Source organism: Pogoniulus pusillus, chromosome Z (genome assembly GCF_015220805.1).
Source record: "Pogoniulus pusillus isolate bPogPus1 chromosome Z, bPogPus1.pri, whole genome shotgun sequence".
Classification (NCBI taxonomy): Eukaryota; Metazoa; Chordata; class Aves; order Piciformes; family Lybiidae; genus Pogoniulus; species Pogoniulus pusillus.
Window position 1 is genome coordinate 42,230,159 of NC_087309.1, and position 17,409 is coordinate 42,247,567.

The following is a 17,409-nucleotide window of genomic DNA, read 5'->3' on the forward strand; positions in this document are numbered from 1 at the left end:
TGTTTGTTATGAATGACCTGTGCACAGGTAGTGAGGCATGTCATATGTGTGCCTGCATGCATGAACACGTATATATGAATCCTAAATTGCATGTAAAAGGCCTTGAAGTATGTGAAATTAAAGATATAAAAGGTAAAAATATACTAATTTAAACTGAGTAGGAAGAGTGTGGAAGAGCCAAGACCATTGCAATGACAACCCAACAGAGAGTTTGTTGCATCATCTCACAGCCTTCTGTGAGTTCTGCTCTGACGTTTCTTCTTCCCCTTTCCCACCTCTTCCTCTCCCTACACCGGTCATCCTGATTCCCATGTGTACCAGAAATTAACAAACAGTTATGAATTATGACTATTAATATCTGTATTAATATTAATTTTATTATTAATATTCAAAAATCAGGGGAAATCCCTAAGGTTCCTTTGGTTTTCAGTCAATGCAAAGCAACTACATAGAATTAAACTGTTTAATCAATCAGAACTTGGAAAACAGTAATGCGAGAACAGGAAAAATTCTAACTAATGCCTATGAAGTCTGAAAATTCACTCCAGCATATTCTCATGATGCCTTTGGTCCCTCAGTAAGTCTCCTGTATGAAAGATGCTTTTAAACTTGCGTTGCTCCCAGGGTGAAATTGTGGTGGAGGGGCAGCAGCCCCAAAGCTGAGGCTTCTCTATGCCTCTAGATGCCTGGACATGTTTTTCTGCCAGGACCCACGAGGCAGTAAACAGCTCGTGTAACACACACACGCCCAGCCTGTGTGCCCCTGGGGTCCGCCCAGGTAATCCCCTATTGGGAGGCTCCAGGCAAACAGCTACTGCCTATTGGGGTAAGGTTTGGCTTGCTGCCAGCCTGATTGGTCACTCTAGATGTCCAGATGAGCCACGAATCTTGGCCCAGAGTCTATAAAGAGGGGTGCATAGCAGCACCACGTGGTCGGACGGTTTAAACTGTTCATAAGGTCAGAGAATTTAGAGCATTCAGAGCATTCAGACTCAGCTCTGATCCACAGCAGCACCCTGCTGCCCTGACCTGCTTGCATGGCCTAGACACAGGATCAGGCCTTACTCACTTGCAAGCATTACTGAGGCTCAGCCCTCTTGCATTGATCTCAAGGTGCAGTTAAGCTGTCTGCGAGCCCTTTGAGAAGCAGAGCACATGCACTCCTGCACTTGATACATATGGGGAGCCAAGAGCCCCCTGCTTAAGCCTAGAGCTATCTTGATTTATCTATGGAGTTAAGTCTCCCTGCAGCCCAGCAGACCCTGCTTGCCCGGCATATGCTGCTTATCAGCTAAGTCTGGAAAGGTCCAGAGCCAGCAGACCCTCAGACTGTCTGCAAACCTGCAAACACAGCCTGCTATCTGTGAGACTGTGTTCAAAGCTGCACAGACAGATCCTTCTCCTGTACCGGGGAAATCCTGCCAGCTGATCATCCCTGGACACAGCATCCAGAAGCTGCAGCTCCAAGGCAGAGACCACATCAGGAGAGAAGGTCAGAAAATCCTATTTAACCTAGAGACTGGGAAGCCCTTATCAATTCCCCTGCAAGCCAGGACAGATACCAGCTTTACCAAGGCCCCGAATACTGGGCACACACTGTGACAATCCCAGGAGGGTGATTAATAATTAATACTTAAGAGCAACACATCTAAGCAATCTTTAATTCCTTTGTAACATAAGTTACTTCTATCTGAAGAGCAGACACAGTTTCAGCCCTTGCTGGGCAGACAGTATAGTTGTTAAGAGGCCTTAAGCCTAAGGGAATCTTTCTCTCTGTCTATAGTTGTTGATAATTTGATATTTCCATTTAATAATCAATCCCTGTAAATATATCCCAAGTTGTTTTCATAAACTTGCAAACGGACCCTGATTTCATAGTGGTTGGGGGTGGTACAAATTTGTAAATATTAATTTTAATAAAAAAAGGTATAACAATTTAATACCACCTCAAATTAATTTCTCACCTCCCCCTAACAGGGGAGGAATAGAGAAAACCCCTCCACAACAGAAATACAAATATTTCAGGCAGAGGACAAAGGAGATGCTGCTAAGTCGATGGTGTGAGCTGCATTCGCCTGGCTGCCTGTTAACGAGACGTGAACGAGGAGATGCTTCCTGCGGACAAAGGCAGGGTGCAGAAGGACAAATGCAGAAAGGTGCAGTTTTCTAAATCATCCTCCTTTGTATACTCGATTTTTGAAACCAAACTGGCCAATAGGCACTGGCACCCTTGTTCTGGCCAATGAATTCAAAGCCTCCTTTGACTATGCAGGCATGTTGACACTTGGTGCCAACCTGGCATGAGGCGCTAAGCCCCCTAGCCCTCAAAGCTTTGCTGGGGTGAAACCCGTATTCTTTGCTCTTGTACTCACTCCTGGACCCCAGCACAACAGGAGGAGGAGAGCCAGGGTTAAATCCTGCCTGGCAGGATTTATGCCCTACCAGGACACCATGGTCTAACCTTGGGCACTGTGGTAAAGGGTTGGACTTGATGATCTGTGAGGTCTCTTCCAACCTTGGTGATACTGTGATACTGTGATACTGTGACACCATGCCAGCAAGTCATCTGCTGTGAGCACAGCCCTGAAGCCCACAGCCAGAATATCCTCAGCGGTGGGGAGGAGTGACTGTTGGGTCCTGACATTGCTGCTGCCTGCAAGAAAAGAGTGCTCCAGCTCGTGGAGTCTGGGGAGGGAACAATGATATGCGGGTACAGAGATGATGATGTAGGTACAGAGATGATGATGGGGATACAGGTTAATCCCTAATGCCTGTCAGAGGGGAGCAAATACCCGGTGCAGGAAGTCAGCAGAAACTGATGGTGTGTGACAGGAGTGTGGTATTTCTGTTCTCCTCTGCAATAAAAGATCCTGTCCATTCGTAGCCACTGAAGATCTCTTATTCATCAGTAACAAGTGAGGAGTGGCAGCTCCAGCATTCCTATTTCTCAAGGTCTGTTTAGTTTTATTCTGTATGTCTGCTTTTATGTGTATGGCAGACAATCAAACAGTTCAGTCTTTTCCCTATAGATTTTAGTGGTCATAAACTAGATAACAGTTCTGAAACATTGTCCCACAAACCATTTTAGACTCTATTTCAGTTTAGCTACCTTGCCTGCTCTTAAATTTTATTTAGATTCTGCGAGAAAGTAATGAGTGAGAGGATTTTTTTGATGAAATCCAGTGCCTACCACTTTGATTAAACGGGAAATGTTTAATATCCTTTGTTGCTGCATTGTAATATGCATTTAATAAACCTCCTTAAAATACAGGTCCCAAACTGTTATCTGTAGATCAACTATCTGATGCACAGAGAGCTGTGATATCACGGCTGGCTTTTCTCACTGCAAGGATGTTGATGATTTAGAGTCTACGGTCTGGTGAAGCCATTCTCCAGCCTAATCTCTGAAAGGGAGAAGCAGCCATTTCCTGATCTGGCATCAGACATAGCAATGTGAATTGAAATGTTCTGTCTTTGCTGTATTGGTTGCTCTTCTGATGTCATCTCTCAGGAGCCATTGCTCCAGCTGGATATCACAAGAGGCAGCTACATTTTGTTCTCTTTCTTCCTAAATGTGGCTGTGACTGAAGAGGTAGTGATATAGACATCTCTGAAGAATATGAAGAGAGCACAGGGATCCTGCATACTAGGATGTGAACTGTTTTCTGGCCAGGAAAACTGACTTAAAGTCCTCTCAGGCCTTCAAACTTGTCCCTCTGACATAATAAGTACTATGGGGAGGAAACTGAGGGAGCCAGACCTGAGGATAAGTGAGGATAAGTGTTCAGATAGGAAATGAACAGAGGCCGATGTCTGAGAAAGCGAAGTCTCTTCTGATCTTGAAGCTCGTTTAAACACCACTGAAGAGATGAACTATCTCTAGTCTTGGTATATCAGTTTTCCTACCTGTTTGTCCATCCTCGGGTTGAGCTGTCTGTTTCAGTGCTAAGGAGGTGCTGCAGCCCTGGCTGCCCATGATGGTGAGGTTCAAATCCTCTGGGAAAATAACTACTCTTGTGAGCATTACACATATGCACATACGGAGCCATATGACAAGTAGCATGATGGCATGATCAGTTCCTGCAAACTGTTACTGTTACAGTAGATTTTCATCATATGGTGGACTACAATGCATTAATTCATTTTTTTTTCTTCCATTCTTATAAAAAATCCAAGGGGAAAAAATTGTGCTCTCTCTGATTAACAAAGAAACCAGATGTTCAGAATAATTTTTGAAGCATGAAAAAATTCAAAGATGAATTAAACAAGTGTGTCTGGACACAGTCTTTTCAAGATCTGCTCTCTCTCAAGTCTCTCAGCATGAAAAATAAAATTCTTGCTGGGTGGTTAACGCAGAAGTTGATGATTAATTGTAACTTTCTCACAAGGGCATTAAATTGCTGGGAACCATGTCACACATAGCCCTAGAATGACTCTAAATATTAGCCATATGCAGTAGAATATGATAAAGATTTCTGCCTACATTCACCCCCTCACTTATGACCTAAATATGCCAAGGGCTCAATTCTCCTTCCTTGTTGTTGTGGAGGGCCTGTAGGTCCGGAAATAGGCTTATTTATGCCTTGCCTTGCCTGGACGTGTTTTTCTGCCCAAACCAGAGGTAAACACATAAAATGGATAAAAAGGACACAATAGGCCTGCTGCCACAAAGTCTGGCCTGCCAGGACCCCTGTTTGTAAACATGTTGTGTAAGCCCCCCCACACCCAGCCTGTGCTTCCCTGGTGTAAGCCCATGTGATCCCCATATTTGGGAAAGTCCAGGCAAGTGGCATTTGCCTGTAATGGTAAGGTTTGGCTGACTGCCAACCTGATTGGTCATTCTAGTGGCCAAAGGGGCCATTAATTTTGTCCCACAATCAATAAATAGGGGTACACAGGTAAACAATGTGCTCAGACTCCATTGCTCATGCTCAGACTCCCCCTGCATAGCTCGGACCCTGCACATTGATTATCTGCCTTGTGTACTTAGTTGCAGAGCTCACTTAAGCCTGCCTATATATATATATGGAGCCCATAGACTCCCAGCAGCTGTGCACATCTTGCATGCCCGCTGCCTATCATTGCCTGGTAAGCACCATTGCTGCTGAGTTAACCAGGAAGCAGACTCTGAATTGTCTGCACGTGATTGGCCTGCTAGCTGCCTGAGAACCGTGCTCAGACTGCTCAGCATCCTACTTCTGCACTGGAGATCCTGCTAAGAATCTCTGGACAGAGCATCCAGAAGAAGCCAGGAGACAAAGGCAGAGATTGCATCCTTCGCCTGGAGAACAAGGTCAGAGACCGACATTTCCCCACAAGCCAGGAAGAATCTCCTTTCCCCAGAAGCTGGAGGATTCCCACCTTGAAGTCCACAGGCAAAGACTCCCCTGAAGTTTGGACAATGACATAGGCTGTGACGTAGCTCCGAAGGGTGATTATTAATTAATAAGAGTTGTGAGCAAGCGCTTTAATGCCTCTGTAGTATCTGTTGTCTCTGCCATAGAGCAGAAAGAGTTTCATCCCACTGCTGGGCGAATAGTGTATAGACTTCAAGCGGCATTAAGCCGCGGGAAAAATCCTCTCTCTGTTTATAGTTTGAATGTTATTAACAAGTTACTGTAGATATTTTATCCTAGAATGTTTTCATAATCATGTAGAATCCATTTTAATATTAATATACAGTGGTTGGGGGTGGCAAGAGTTCAGAATATTGAGTTTAATAAATATATATTTTTATAGAATATTCTCTCGCACCAATTAATTTCTCCCCTCTGCCAAAATTGGTGTAGGCGGCAGAATTTAAGCCACACATTTGAAGGACATGTGGCTACATTTGCAACCTGAAAGCTAGACATTCATGCAGGACATGTCAGACTTAGTTGTACAATTCTGAATAGGTTATAACTTTGTGTGAACGTTTGCCAATTAAATTTTTGAGACATGCAGGTGTTTGGGTGAACAGTGTATATTTGTATATGTAAATATGGGCTTCTACAAATAGAGAAGTTCTCGAATATAGAGTTTCATAGAGGCCTATTGTCTTTTAAACAGTGAAAATCTATCCACCTTCCCAAGTCTAGGACACACCCAGAAAGAAAATTCAGTCAGATTGTCTGGAGGATACAATCAGTCAATCCTTTTGTGTTGTTATATATCTTTCTTGGTGTATTTCTCACAGAGAGAATGATTTGCCACTGGAATGGGCTGCCCAGAGAGGTGGTGGAGTTGCCATCTCTTGAGGTCTTCAAGAAAAGACTAGATGAGGCACTTAGTGCCATGGTCTAGTTGACTGGATGTGGCTGGGTGCTAGGTTGAACTGGATGATCTTGGAGGTCTCTTCCAACCTGGTTGATTCTATGATTCATGCTTTAAACACTACAGTGTATGCATATTGCATGCAACTACTGTTCAGTGAGGTGCTTATTTTAACCTAGAAACAAATTCTTCTTATGATCTTGGGTTTGGTCTGAATTTGATTTGTTGGCTTTGTTTAGGTGCCTAAAGGATACTTTAGGGACACAAATAACTTGCAGAAGCTTCATAGGATGTAGTGTTTGGAAAACAGCACGATTCATTGTACCAGCAACTTCTCAGTAATTAAATCTTTCAAACCAAAGACTACTGACCCAATAACGTGCTTGAATTCAGTGGCTTGGCTGAGCACAAGGCAGGGATCATTTCTTTATTCTTTTGTCCAATATGTTAACTTCAATCTTTGCATAGGGACAATTCTTATTACACTATGTTTTTTTTAAGACATGAACTCAGTACAAATATCTCATGTATATTTTGAGCTATTCATTCCATCTAGTACCTAAAAAGGCCTGTTTAGCTAGATGTGGATTCTTTTATGCTAAAGGAGGTCAGGACCAACTGTGCTTTCCTTTGTTTATCTCAACTGAAATCTTACCATAGCCTATTTTTCATTAATCTCAGATTTATAATACATTGCAGCAGAACTAAAATCCTAACAGATATCCAGAACTAAAAGCCAAAGAACTACCTTTGCTGGGCCTCCATTCTTAAATAAAGTACAAAGGCATCATTATTCTACAGCTCCATTGCCCTCCACGACTTGCAGGAAATAAGTGTCTTTTCCAAGTATCAAATGAGGAAGATTATTGTAGTTGTAACACTCTCAAGCTGTGATGAAGATTGATTATTACTTTGAAGTCCCAGTTTTGAGGCACTAAAGATGTTCAACTTTAAACAGTGCTAAAAGCAGCAGCAATGTCAATACAATTGTCAATACTCAACATTTATTCCAACTGGCCCTGAAAGTGTCTAGCCAGGCACTCAAAATTAGGCCATCTGGAAGACATTAAACTAAACCAATTTGACTCTATGCCAGAGACAAGGATAAAATAATTTTTCCAGGGTGACTCCAAAAGTTGAGCTCAATTGACCAGGTGACCTGGGGGTTAATTTTACGCTGTCAGTAATTGACAACTGTCTGTATTGATGTGGGAGTTCAGAAAAAGAGGAGTTGGGAAAAAGAGGAGACATCTCAGGTTTTGGGGTTTTAACTTGCTCTCTTGCTGTAATTCTGTGTTCACAGGGTCCTGGGAGAACAAAATGGGGAAGAAAAAAATTGTAGGAATATGGCCATCCAGCATGGAATTACTGTTCACATACTGCAATGTCAGGTAGAACACTGTAAGTTTTGTGGTCCTGGCTTCTGGCACAGGATCTGCTGCAGAAAAGGTCAACAGTGCTGGTTAACATTGTCTGCCTCAATCTTGGGGACTGTTTTTGGTATACAGGGTAATTCCATTGCAGCTAGGCCAACCTAGAGATATTTTTTCCATACTCAGCTGCTACATGTAGAACAGGTTTTAGAGGCAGCTTTGTAGCAGTAAGGTACAATGTGTTGCCTCAGGGTCAGCCATGAGCCATAAGTGTGAGGAATTCTTACTTTTGTTCTGGCCCTGGAGGGAAAGGGACATGAGCATATGCTGTTAGTTCCAACTACCATCCCTCTTCACTTGTCTTCCCTCATCTTGTCAATTTCTGTATCCAGCTCTTAATTCTGTGACACAGTTCCTGAGGTAGGATTTCAAGACCTGATAATACCCAGGCAAGCCATGTCCAAAAATGAAATTAAAAGCCTGTAGAACTTCAGGATAGACCATGCACGATATCAAGCAAAATCTTCAGTAGAAAATGTGCTGAAATATGCAAGCTACCGAGCACATGCAAGTTGTAAATTCAAAAGGTCTATAGCTTTGCCAAAAAGTCACAGCCTTCATGCAAAACATTGCTCTCTTACCTGAGCAAAAATTTGAGTCATGCTGTTCCTAAGTTACTAGGGTTTAAACCACTCCAGAGAACATTCAGCCACAGTTCAGTTATTTTTTGACTACACTCAAAACAGTTTTTGACAGAGAGAGAATTCTAGGATTAAAAATGACCCAGAGCAAGACAAAGGCCCCGTATCAGGGAAAATTTCAGCCCAGCATTTGAAGTTTGACAAAACTCTCTGCAACAGAAAAGGGACAGAATGCAAGGAAAAGGACCGAAACTGTGCCAGGAAAGGTTTAGGTGGGACAGCAGGAAAGATTTCTTTACTGAAAGAGTGGTAAGGCATTAGAATAGGTTGCCTAGGGAGGTGGTGGAAGCACTGTCTCTGGGAGTATTCAAGAAATGTGTGTACTTGGCACTGTGAGACATGATTTAAGGGCTGTGGTGCTCTGAGGCTGAAGGTTGCACTCGATGATCTGAAAGGTCTCTTCTCACCGAAGCAATTCCATGATCCTGCGATATGTCTTGCAGGATGAGTCCTGCCAAGTGATGTGTCTAAAGTAATTAGCCCATGTGAAAACAACTGCAGGAGCTGCTGAATGCCGGTGGAAGCACCACCCAGCAGTTTCAGTGCCCAAGCCTAGGCAGTGGGAAAGCCGGAAGAGACCAGGCAGGCAGCCAGGGCGCAGCCAGAGGCGCACAAGAGTTAACACACCCTTTCCTTTTCCCTCCTCTATTCGTGCTCTTTGCAGAAGCGGCGTGGGCTTTTTGCCGGCCACAAGAGGTCAGGGCCTGTCAGCGCAGCCCGTGGCCACAGCACGCAGCGGCCAGAGCCCAGCGCCCAGCGCCCAGATGCCGGTGCGGGATTTCAGAACCAGAGCTACTCGACGCGTCGAAGCGGAGCAGTCAAAGCGGAGCAGCAGGCGACGCAGCCTGTGCAGAAATCAGTCCTGGCGGCTGAGAAGGAGTTGCTGGCGCCGTGCTTTTTGTAAACGCGTCCCTAGCCACCTCCGCTAAGCTCATACAATGAGTGGCAACCTCTGGGAGCCTCAGCAATCTTGCTGGGTAAAGGAAAGAGGAAAAGGACTTTTTCGGTTGTTTTGGTTTTGGGTTTTTTTGTGTGCGATCCTTTGAGTTAGTAGAAGGATGTCACATCCTGTGATGACACCTTCAAAAAACACTGTGTTCCAGTTTGAGCCTAGCCAGAATGTTTTGGTGAGAGGCATTAGATTACAGGCCGTGGAAAGGAAACAATGGTGAAGTCTACTTCACTCACAGGCTTGCTGAGAGTTATAAGAACAAGAACAAAAGCATAGATAAGGCAGTCACTTTCTGGGCTTTGTGGGCTGCACCTCTCTTGCTAACCTAACCTAACCTAACCTGCTGACTGTGTGACTAATTCACCTGCTTCCTAACCCCCCCAGCCAACCCTCCCTACTACCTTAAACACAAGGCAAGATCTTGGGTAAGGTTGAGGGGTGGGAGGAAAGGTGGAATGATGGCTGTGAGCCCCTGGTGGGGATTCAGGTTTCTGGGAGGGGAGTTGTGCTTCTGTCTTATCTTTTATGTTTCTGTATGTAACTGTATATATTGTAAATATCTGCTTGTATATTGTGCTAACCTGTAAATATAAACCTTCATCGATTTCCAGGGCTGCTGAGTCTACTCTGGGTGTAAGTAACACCCAAACCCTCACACCGTGTTGTTATTTTGTGTCTCTCAGGGAGGTTGAAAGCTTTGGAGCTAGTCCTGCAACAACGACAAATCTGGCTGATAGTAGAGAATCCTCACTAATTTGCAGTAATCAGCATCTACTTTAAGCAAAAGTGTAGCAAAAATTTAACGCTATTACTCTGCTCCTCCTTCCCACCATCTGCTTGCTCTGCATGAACATCCTTCGGTTGCTGCCTTCCTTACACTGGCCAAATGTTTGCTGCAAAAATCTCTCAATTTGTTCAGTTTGGTTGAGCCCAGAACAGAGGAGCACAATCATTTCTAAGTCAATGAATATGGTATTTCTTTTAAAGAAATGCCACACTATTCTGGGAAGCTCTCTTCAACATGGAATGAACACCCTTGCCCAGAATCACCTAGTATTTTAAGACATTCCTTCTGATACCAAACTCTGTTAAACTTCAAGTTATTGCTAAACTGCTTATATTCTGACCATAGACCAGCTTTATGCTTTTAACTTAAGCAATCTAATATAAATAGTTTCTCAGTGTTAGAAATTTGCTTGTTCCTATTTTTTTTTCCTATTGATACTTAGACTTTTTAGAGCTTCCTTTCCTGTTAATAATTTCCTGTTACAATATATTGAATATTCTTTTATAGGTACTCATAAAATAGATTATAAAATAAACTGGTATACAACTCTACAAATTGTACTCTGTAATGGCTGTGGCCTTTTCCTGAGTTCAGTCAGGCCCACGGAGGATAGAACAACTACCATCTCTAATATTATAACCTGGTTCTCACACAACCTGTTTCTTCAGGGAAAATGAGGGAGTGGCTCCTTCTTGAAGGCATCTCAAGGCACTTGGAAGAGAAGAAGGTTATCAGGAGTAGTCAGCATGGATTTATCAAGGGGAACTCATGCTTGACCAACCTGATAAATGTAACTGAATGGGTAGATTTGGAGAGACAAGTGGATGTAGTTTACCTTGACCTTAGCAAGGCCTTTGACACCATTTCCCATGATATTCTAGTGAGCAAGCTCAGTAAGTGTGGGATAGAAGAGCAGACAGTGAGGTGGATTAGGAACTGGTTTCAGTATAGAGTTCAAAGAGTGGTAATCAATAGTGCCAGGTCCAGCTGGCGAGCTGTAACCAGTGGAGTCCTCCAGGGATCAGTGCTGGTTCTGTTCAACATCTTCCTCAATGACAGACAGACAGTCTGCTCAGCAAGTTTGCTGATGACACCAAACTGGGAGGCTTGGCTGATACAGCTTAAGGCTGTGCAGCCATCCAGAGAGACCTGGCCAGACTGGCGAGCTGGGCACAGAGGAACCAAATGAGGTTCAACAAGGACAAGTGCAGAGTCCTGCACCTGGGGAGGAATAATAAACTGCACCTGTACAGGTTGGGAGGTGATCTGCTGGAAAGCAGATGTGTGGAGAGGGACTTGGGAGTGCTGGTGGATAACAAGTTAGCCATGGGACAGCAATGTGCCCTTGTGGCCAAGAAGGCCAATGGAATCTTGGAGTGTATTAGGCAGAGTGTGTCCACCAGATCAAGGGAGATTTTCTTGCCCTCTACTCTGCTCTGGTGAGACCTCCTCTTGAATACTGCGTTCAGTTTTGGGCTTCCCAGTTTAAGAGGGACAGGGATCTGCTGGAGAGGGTCCAGCGAAGGGCTACGAGGATGATGAAGGGAGTGGAAGGCATGGCTTATGAGGAGAGGCTGAGGGACCTGTGACCTTTTAGTCTTGAGAAGAGAAGACTGAGAGGAGATTTAATAAATGTTTATAAACATCTGAGGGCTGATCAGGAGCAGGGGACAGGCTCTGCTCACTTGCTCCCTGTGATAGGACAAGGAGCAATGGGTGTAAGTTGCAGCACAGGAGGTTCCATCCTCACACAAGAAGGAACTTCTTTACTGTAAAGGTCACAGAGCACTGGCACAGGCTTCCCAGAGAGATTGTGGAGTCTCCTTCTCTGGAGACTTTCAAGGCCTGTCTGGATGTGTTCCTCTGTGATCTGTGCTAGATTGTATGGTCCTGCTCTGGCAGGGGAGTTGGACTTGATGATCTCTTTCAGTCACTTCCAACCCCTAATATCCTGTGACCTTGAGAAGTTATGTGAAAGTAGATGCTGGGTCCTTCCATCTTCCATCTCTTTCCTGGAAATTGTTTACATTTGTGGCAAGTTTGGACAATATCTTGACTTCAATGACCCATGCTCAAAATTGCTTTGCAAAGGCTTAGTTGTGAAAATATCAGTAAGATTTTGGTTCTGAAAATAGCAAGTCCAATCACTATTCTTCAGCAGCTATATCATTTAAATAAGCTATTAGCACACTTCCTGCATGCAGAGTTAAGTGTTAAGGTCAGAGATTTAATCTTTTGCCACTTACTTCAGTGAGAAGAGAAGACAATCATGTGTTATTAATCCTTGAACATTTTACCATCAGAATGAGTAAGAAAATCAATATAATACTTTTTCTTGGTGTGTGAAATAGTTGGATTACTTATGACCAGATGCTGACCTGAGTTAATGGGAATTGATAAATTGCTTTAATGTGGAAGTGCAGCAGTACAGAAGGAGAATATTTCCACAGCAAAGGACCAGAACTTGTTTTCCAGCAAGCTCAACACAGGAAATATATTGTATTCTAAATAAGGGATCCACAGACTGCTAAAGGAAGAAAATCTGGAGGATGTGCTGAATACTGAGAAGTTTGCATCAGATTTGCCTCTTGTCATTTTTACTTACTTATTTATTGAAGTCGCCTTTACTCCTATGTGCCCATTATCTAGTAGAACCATAATTAGTAATATATTTCTATCCCAAATAGCAGCATAAATCCCAAATCTGAGAGTGAAGGTGTCTTATGCATTTGCTTAAAGGATCTTGTTGCAGGGCATGATTGAGGGGAATTAGAGTCACCTCCAGCCCTGGAGCTGCAGTAGAGGACAGGAGGCATTTCCCTCCATGTTCCCATGCTGGTAACAAGCCATTTCCCCAGTATGGCCAAGAGTCTGAGTCTAAGTTTCCTGGGAGAGCAGCTCTGTGGGCACATGTGACTGGTTTGCAAGGGTATGTTTGAGTCCTCTTGCATAGAAATGCATCATCTTCTCCCATGTCGTTTGTGTGGAAGGGCAATCTCAGATTTTCTGACACCAACTCTCTCTCTGTGACTTGGCACAACCCCAGAATATCGTACTTGGCACTCCACACTCAGGAATGGCCTTGTTGCCAGGGTAGTTTGCCCTGGCCCTTGGTGACTGCAGAAGTAAAAATCATAACCCTAAGGTTACCTGGGCTTCAGTCTGCCCCACTACTCCGGTTGCCTTTCTTCAGACTTGCTCTCAAAGACAGGCAGCTGCATCATCCATGCTGGAGTAGGGGAAAAGTGCACTGCAAATTTTCAGCATTGATGGGCAAAGGAGCACACGGTGCTTTCTCTGCCCTCTGTGTTGCTCTGTAGCACCATGTTTCATGCCACTCACCAGCTCTTTCAGTCTTGTGGTGGTTTGGGAACTCTGCCCTCCCATCCACACCCCTCCTCAGCCAAAAGTAAAACCCAGAAGGGGACAACATTCAGCAAAGCTCATGTGCATGTTATCTGGTCAGTCAAGGTTAGTGTGGGAGTTACAGAGAAGTGAAGTAACAGTGAACCGATTCCAGTGTCCAAGAGCCAAGAAGAAAGAATTGTTTATACATTGGCTATTTATACCTCTTAGCAAACAAATGAATGATACAAACTTTATTATTCTTTCACAAGCAATGCCCTGCTCATTCAGATTCTGCACTGAACTTTCAAGAAAGTACTGATTTCTCTTATTAGAATATTCCAATAAGCCTTAAACTACCACAAGTCTATACTGTCGTCACACCTGTGGTAGTCTAGAACTAGCACTTTAGTCTAGTTCTTAATTATGAGTAAGAGTAGGAACTTTCTGGATATATTTGAGTAAACGGTAAATAAAGTAAGGGATTTGACACAGAAGAACAACCATAGATAAGTCTGTATCATTCCACTGGATTGTTGATTAGAATATATTTTGCTGCATAAACTGTTCTCTCCTCCTTTTCTCTTCTTAGCTCTGGCTGCTGCTGGATGGTGCTTTTGAATGGCATCACTGACCTTGGCTGAGATTCTTGCTATGGCTAAGTAACAGCAAGGTTTTTGCTCTGATTTCTCTCTTTGCCCATATATGAGGGGTGTGAACCAGTACAGGGGGATCCTTGTATTGTTTCTGAATTGTAAATACATGTAAATATGTTTTGTACATATTTGTTGTATTTTATACTTTTAGATTTTAGCTTACTTTTGTGAACATAGCTTTCATTTTGCTTCTGACTTCTGAACTTCTGAGTTTGTTTTGGTAATTTATCCGGGGGTTCCAATTTGTTGGGGCTCAACTCTAACTCCCAACAATACCTTTATTCTAATTATCTGTTTTCACCTCTTCTGAACACTTCTCCCATTCTTATTTTAGCTGGTACTGGTAAGTGTCAGTCACACGTGATCACTTTATGCCTCAATCATATCAGCATCGCTAAAACTTCCTTAGTGTTGTGATGAGTACTTTGTAGCTCCTGAGCTTGGCTATGTCCTTGCTGATACTAAGGGAAGTGAAAAGTTACTTTGGGATATTCATCAGAGTTGCAGTAGTGTAAAACCTGTCCAAACATGCCAAAACACAGCTTGCAATTTTACACAGAGCTGTAATAAAGCAATTTCTAGGATTTTTTTACTGTGATCTTGATCTCAACAGATGCAGTAAAATCTCTCCTGACTGAAAGAAAAAAACCTCGAGAAATACTTTATGTTTCCAGATGTGCCCCATCAGTGCTAGTATCTGCCTCAGTGCCTGCTGAGTTCAGTAAAGTGGCAGTGATGCCTCTAAGCACTGAGCTGCCTGATCCCATTGAAACTATATTTGTTTTCAAACGTCTGTGCTTATCAGTTTCTGGGCAGTTTGCTCAGAGGAAATAAAATGTAGGATCTGGGATATGAAACATGAGCTCCCAAGGTTCTGGTTCTGATAGAACATAGCACTTCTGCTGTGCCAGTCATCATGAGTACGAGCTGTGTTTTCACCTGGGGAGACAATCTGTTCCTTGAGCTAAGGATTCTCAGTCCTCAGTGGTGAGCTGACTTGGCTTCTCTTTAAGGTAATCAGCAGTAGATCTTTTTATCTTGACCAGAATTCAAACATCTGTTCCTGACACCTATAGTGAAAATAGAAACATAATCATAGTCATAACCACAAACTGTGCATAATGAGAAGTCACATGAAGCTTTCTCTGCGAGGCATTTAGCCCTGATGTGCTGCTTTAACTGCTAAGCTGCACTTATGCATACAGCTAAGAGCAAGCCCTCTTGTCAAGCATTTGTGCACAAACATCCCACATTGCCTCTTGTAACAACAGCCACATTATGCTTCCTTGCACAAAACCAGCTGTCAATTTAGATTTCCTTAATCCTGTCAGATTTCAACTCAGCCAGCTAACAACCATTATCTATGGGAAACCCTTCTGTGAAAAAAAAAAGCAATGTCCTTACTGGAATGACATGTCATAAAAATTAGTTTGGTCACCAGTTCAAGGAAATACTTTGTTTAAGTTTGAAAATTACAGGCTTGTGGTATCATATTCTCATACATATTTCAGAAATGATGAGCAGAACAGCACAGAAACAGCATAGAGAACCAGATCAGCACTTGCCATAATCACATAACACACTCAAATGGTGTAATTGTGTTTTGCAACTCTTTGCTATGTAAGCAGCACACACTTATGGGCAATGGCACAGTACTCTTGGGCGTTACCTTTACAAACGTCATCAGTACGAACAAGGAATACTGCAGAGCCTATTTCTGCCTGTGGTAAACAGGAGGCAGAAGGCAACCAGGCTTTTTCCTGACACTGGACGCAGGACACCATATGGGTCGGGCCATGAGTATCTTCAATGCAGTAGTCCTGAGCCTTCTTAGCTCCCAGTGAACCCTGCAAATACCTTATGCTTCTCTACCCATCTGACTCCCCAGGCGGCAGGAAGTAGGAAGGTTGGATGCCACTCAGATCATCAAGAGTGTATCTCGATAGCTGAGAAAACGAAGGTGTCCCAAAGTCAAGTCAACCTCTTCAAATATGTTGCCACTGCTAAAGCTATAAGCACAGAAGATTTTGACAAGAATTGCAACTTCTTAGGACACTGACTGGAGTGTTGGACACTTTGTTCATTTTTTCCCCCTGTTTTTCTAATTTTTTTTGTGCCTTTGCAGCATAAATGAATAACAGAATTGCTAACCGCAGGCAGCTTGAAGTCAGAAGTCAGTTTCTATAGATCAGTAGATTGTCTTAAAAATAAAATTCAAAGTTATGAGACTTGTTTATTTTTTGTGCTACATTGTAGATATCTCTAAAATCCATGGGTTTCTCCCTTTCCCCCCCCTGTATTTTTTCCTCTCCTTTCTTTCCCCCTTGTTTTTTTTTTTCTTTCTAATCAAAGCTATGACCTTTATCTACTTATGAGATTTGGCATCAGGGACTTGCAGGAAAAAAAATCATGATGTATAATTGGATTCATGATAAGATCCTGAGACCTGCCAATGAACTCTGATAGTCTCTTTACATTCCAGTTTTGACACACAGTCAAGTTGTTAAGGTGTTCAAATGTGAGTCTCTTCATGACATTTCAAGACACCTGATAAAACATTTGTAAAAGCAAGGGAGCAGGTTTGGGTTTTGGTTTACAAAACAAAGTATAACCCACAGCTGTGCTGTAACTACACAAATAAAACACATACCTCTTTGTTTAGGAGGAACGTGATGACTTTTTGAAGATAAATTTTATGTGGAAAAGAGAGAGAGAGAGGTTAGTAACTTTTCCAATAAGTGCAGTAAATGTAAGTTTATAAGCTTCCCTTAAAATTTTTTCTTTTCTAAATTAAAATGATGCTGCTTTACTGATAGTTACTTCCAACCTAATTATTTTGGTTCTGTTGAGTTCAAACTGCTATTTAGAGAGGAAAAAGAACCCCTGCTGTGGCCTGTTCCCTGTAGGTTGATGGAGGCCTCTAGGCAATCAAACTAATCAGAGAGCTGTCTCAGGGTCAGACTGATCTCTGCAGAGGATGCAGCTGAGCTCTTCACGTCATGCTTGAAAGTCATACACATTTTATGTAAAGGTGACAGGCAGAAGCATGCAAGAATACAAAGCGTGCAAGAAAAGTGTTTTAGCAGGACAGCAGCCAAACCTGTTTTCAGAACTCAGTATTAAATTATGTGTAACAACTGTATTTTTGGAAACAGGGAAAAAAAAAAAACCAACTAACTAAGACTTCCCCAAAGTATTGTTTCTAGACTGACAGCAAACAATAAAGAATGATCTTCTGGTACAATGGTGAGAGAAAAGCTGAGGTACAAATCTGTTTCCGCTCCATACCACCAGTGTGGTTTTATGATAGTGTCTCTCTCTTTCTTCTGATGCTGAAGAG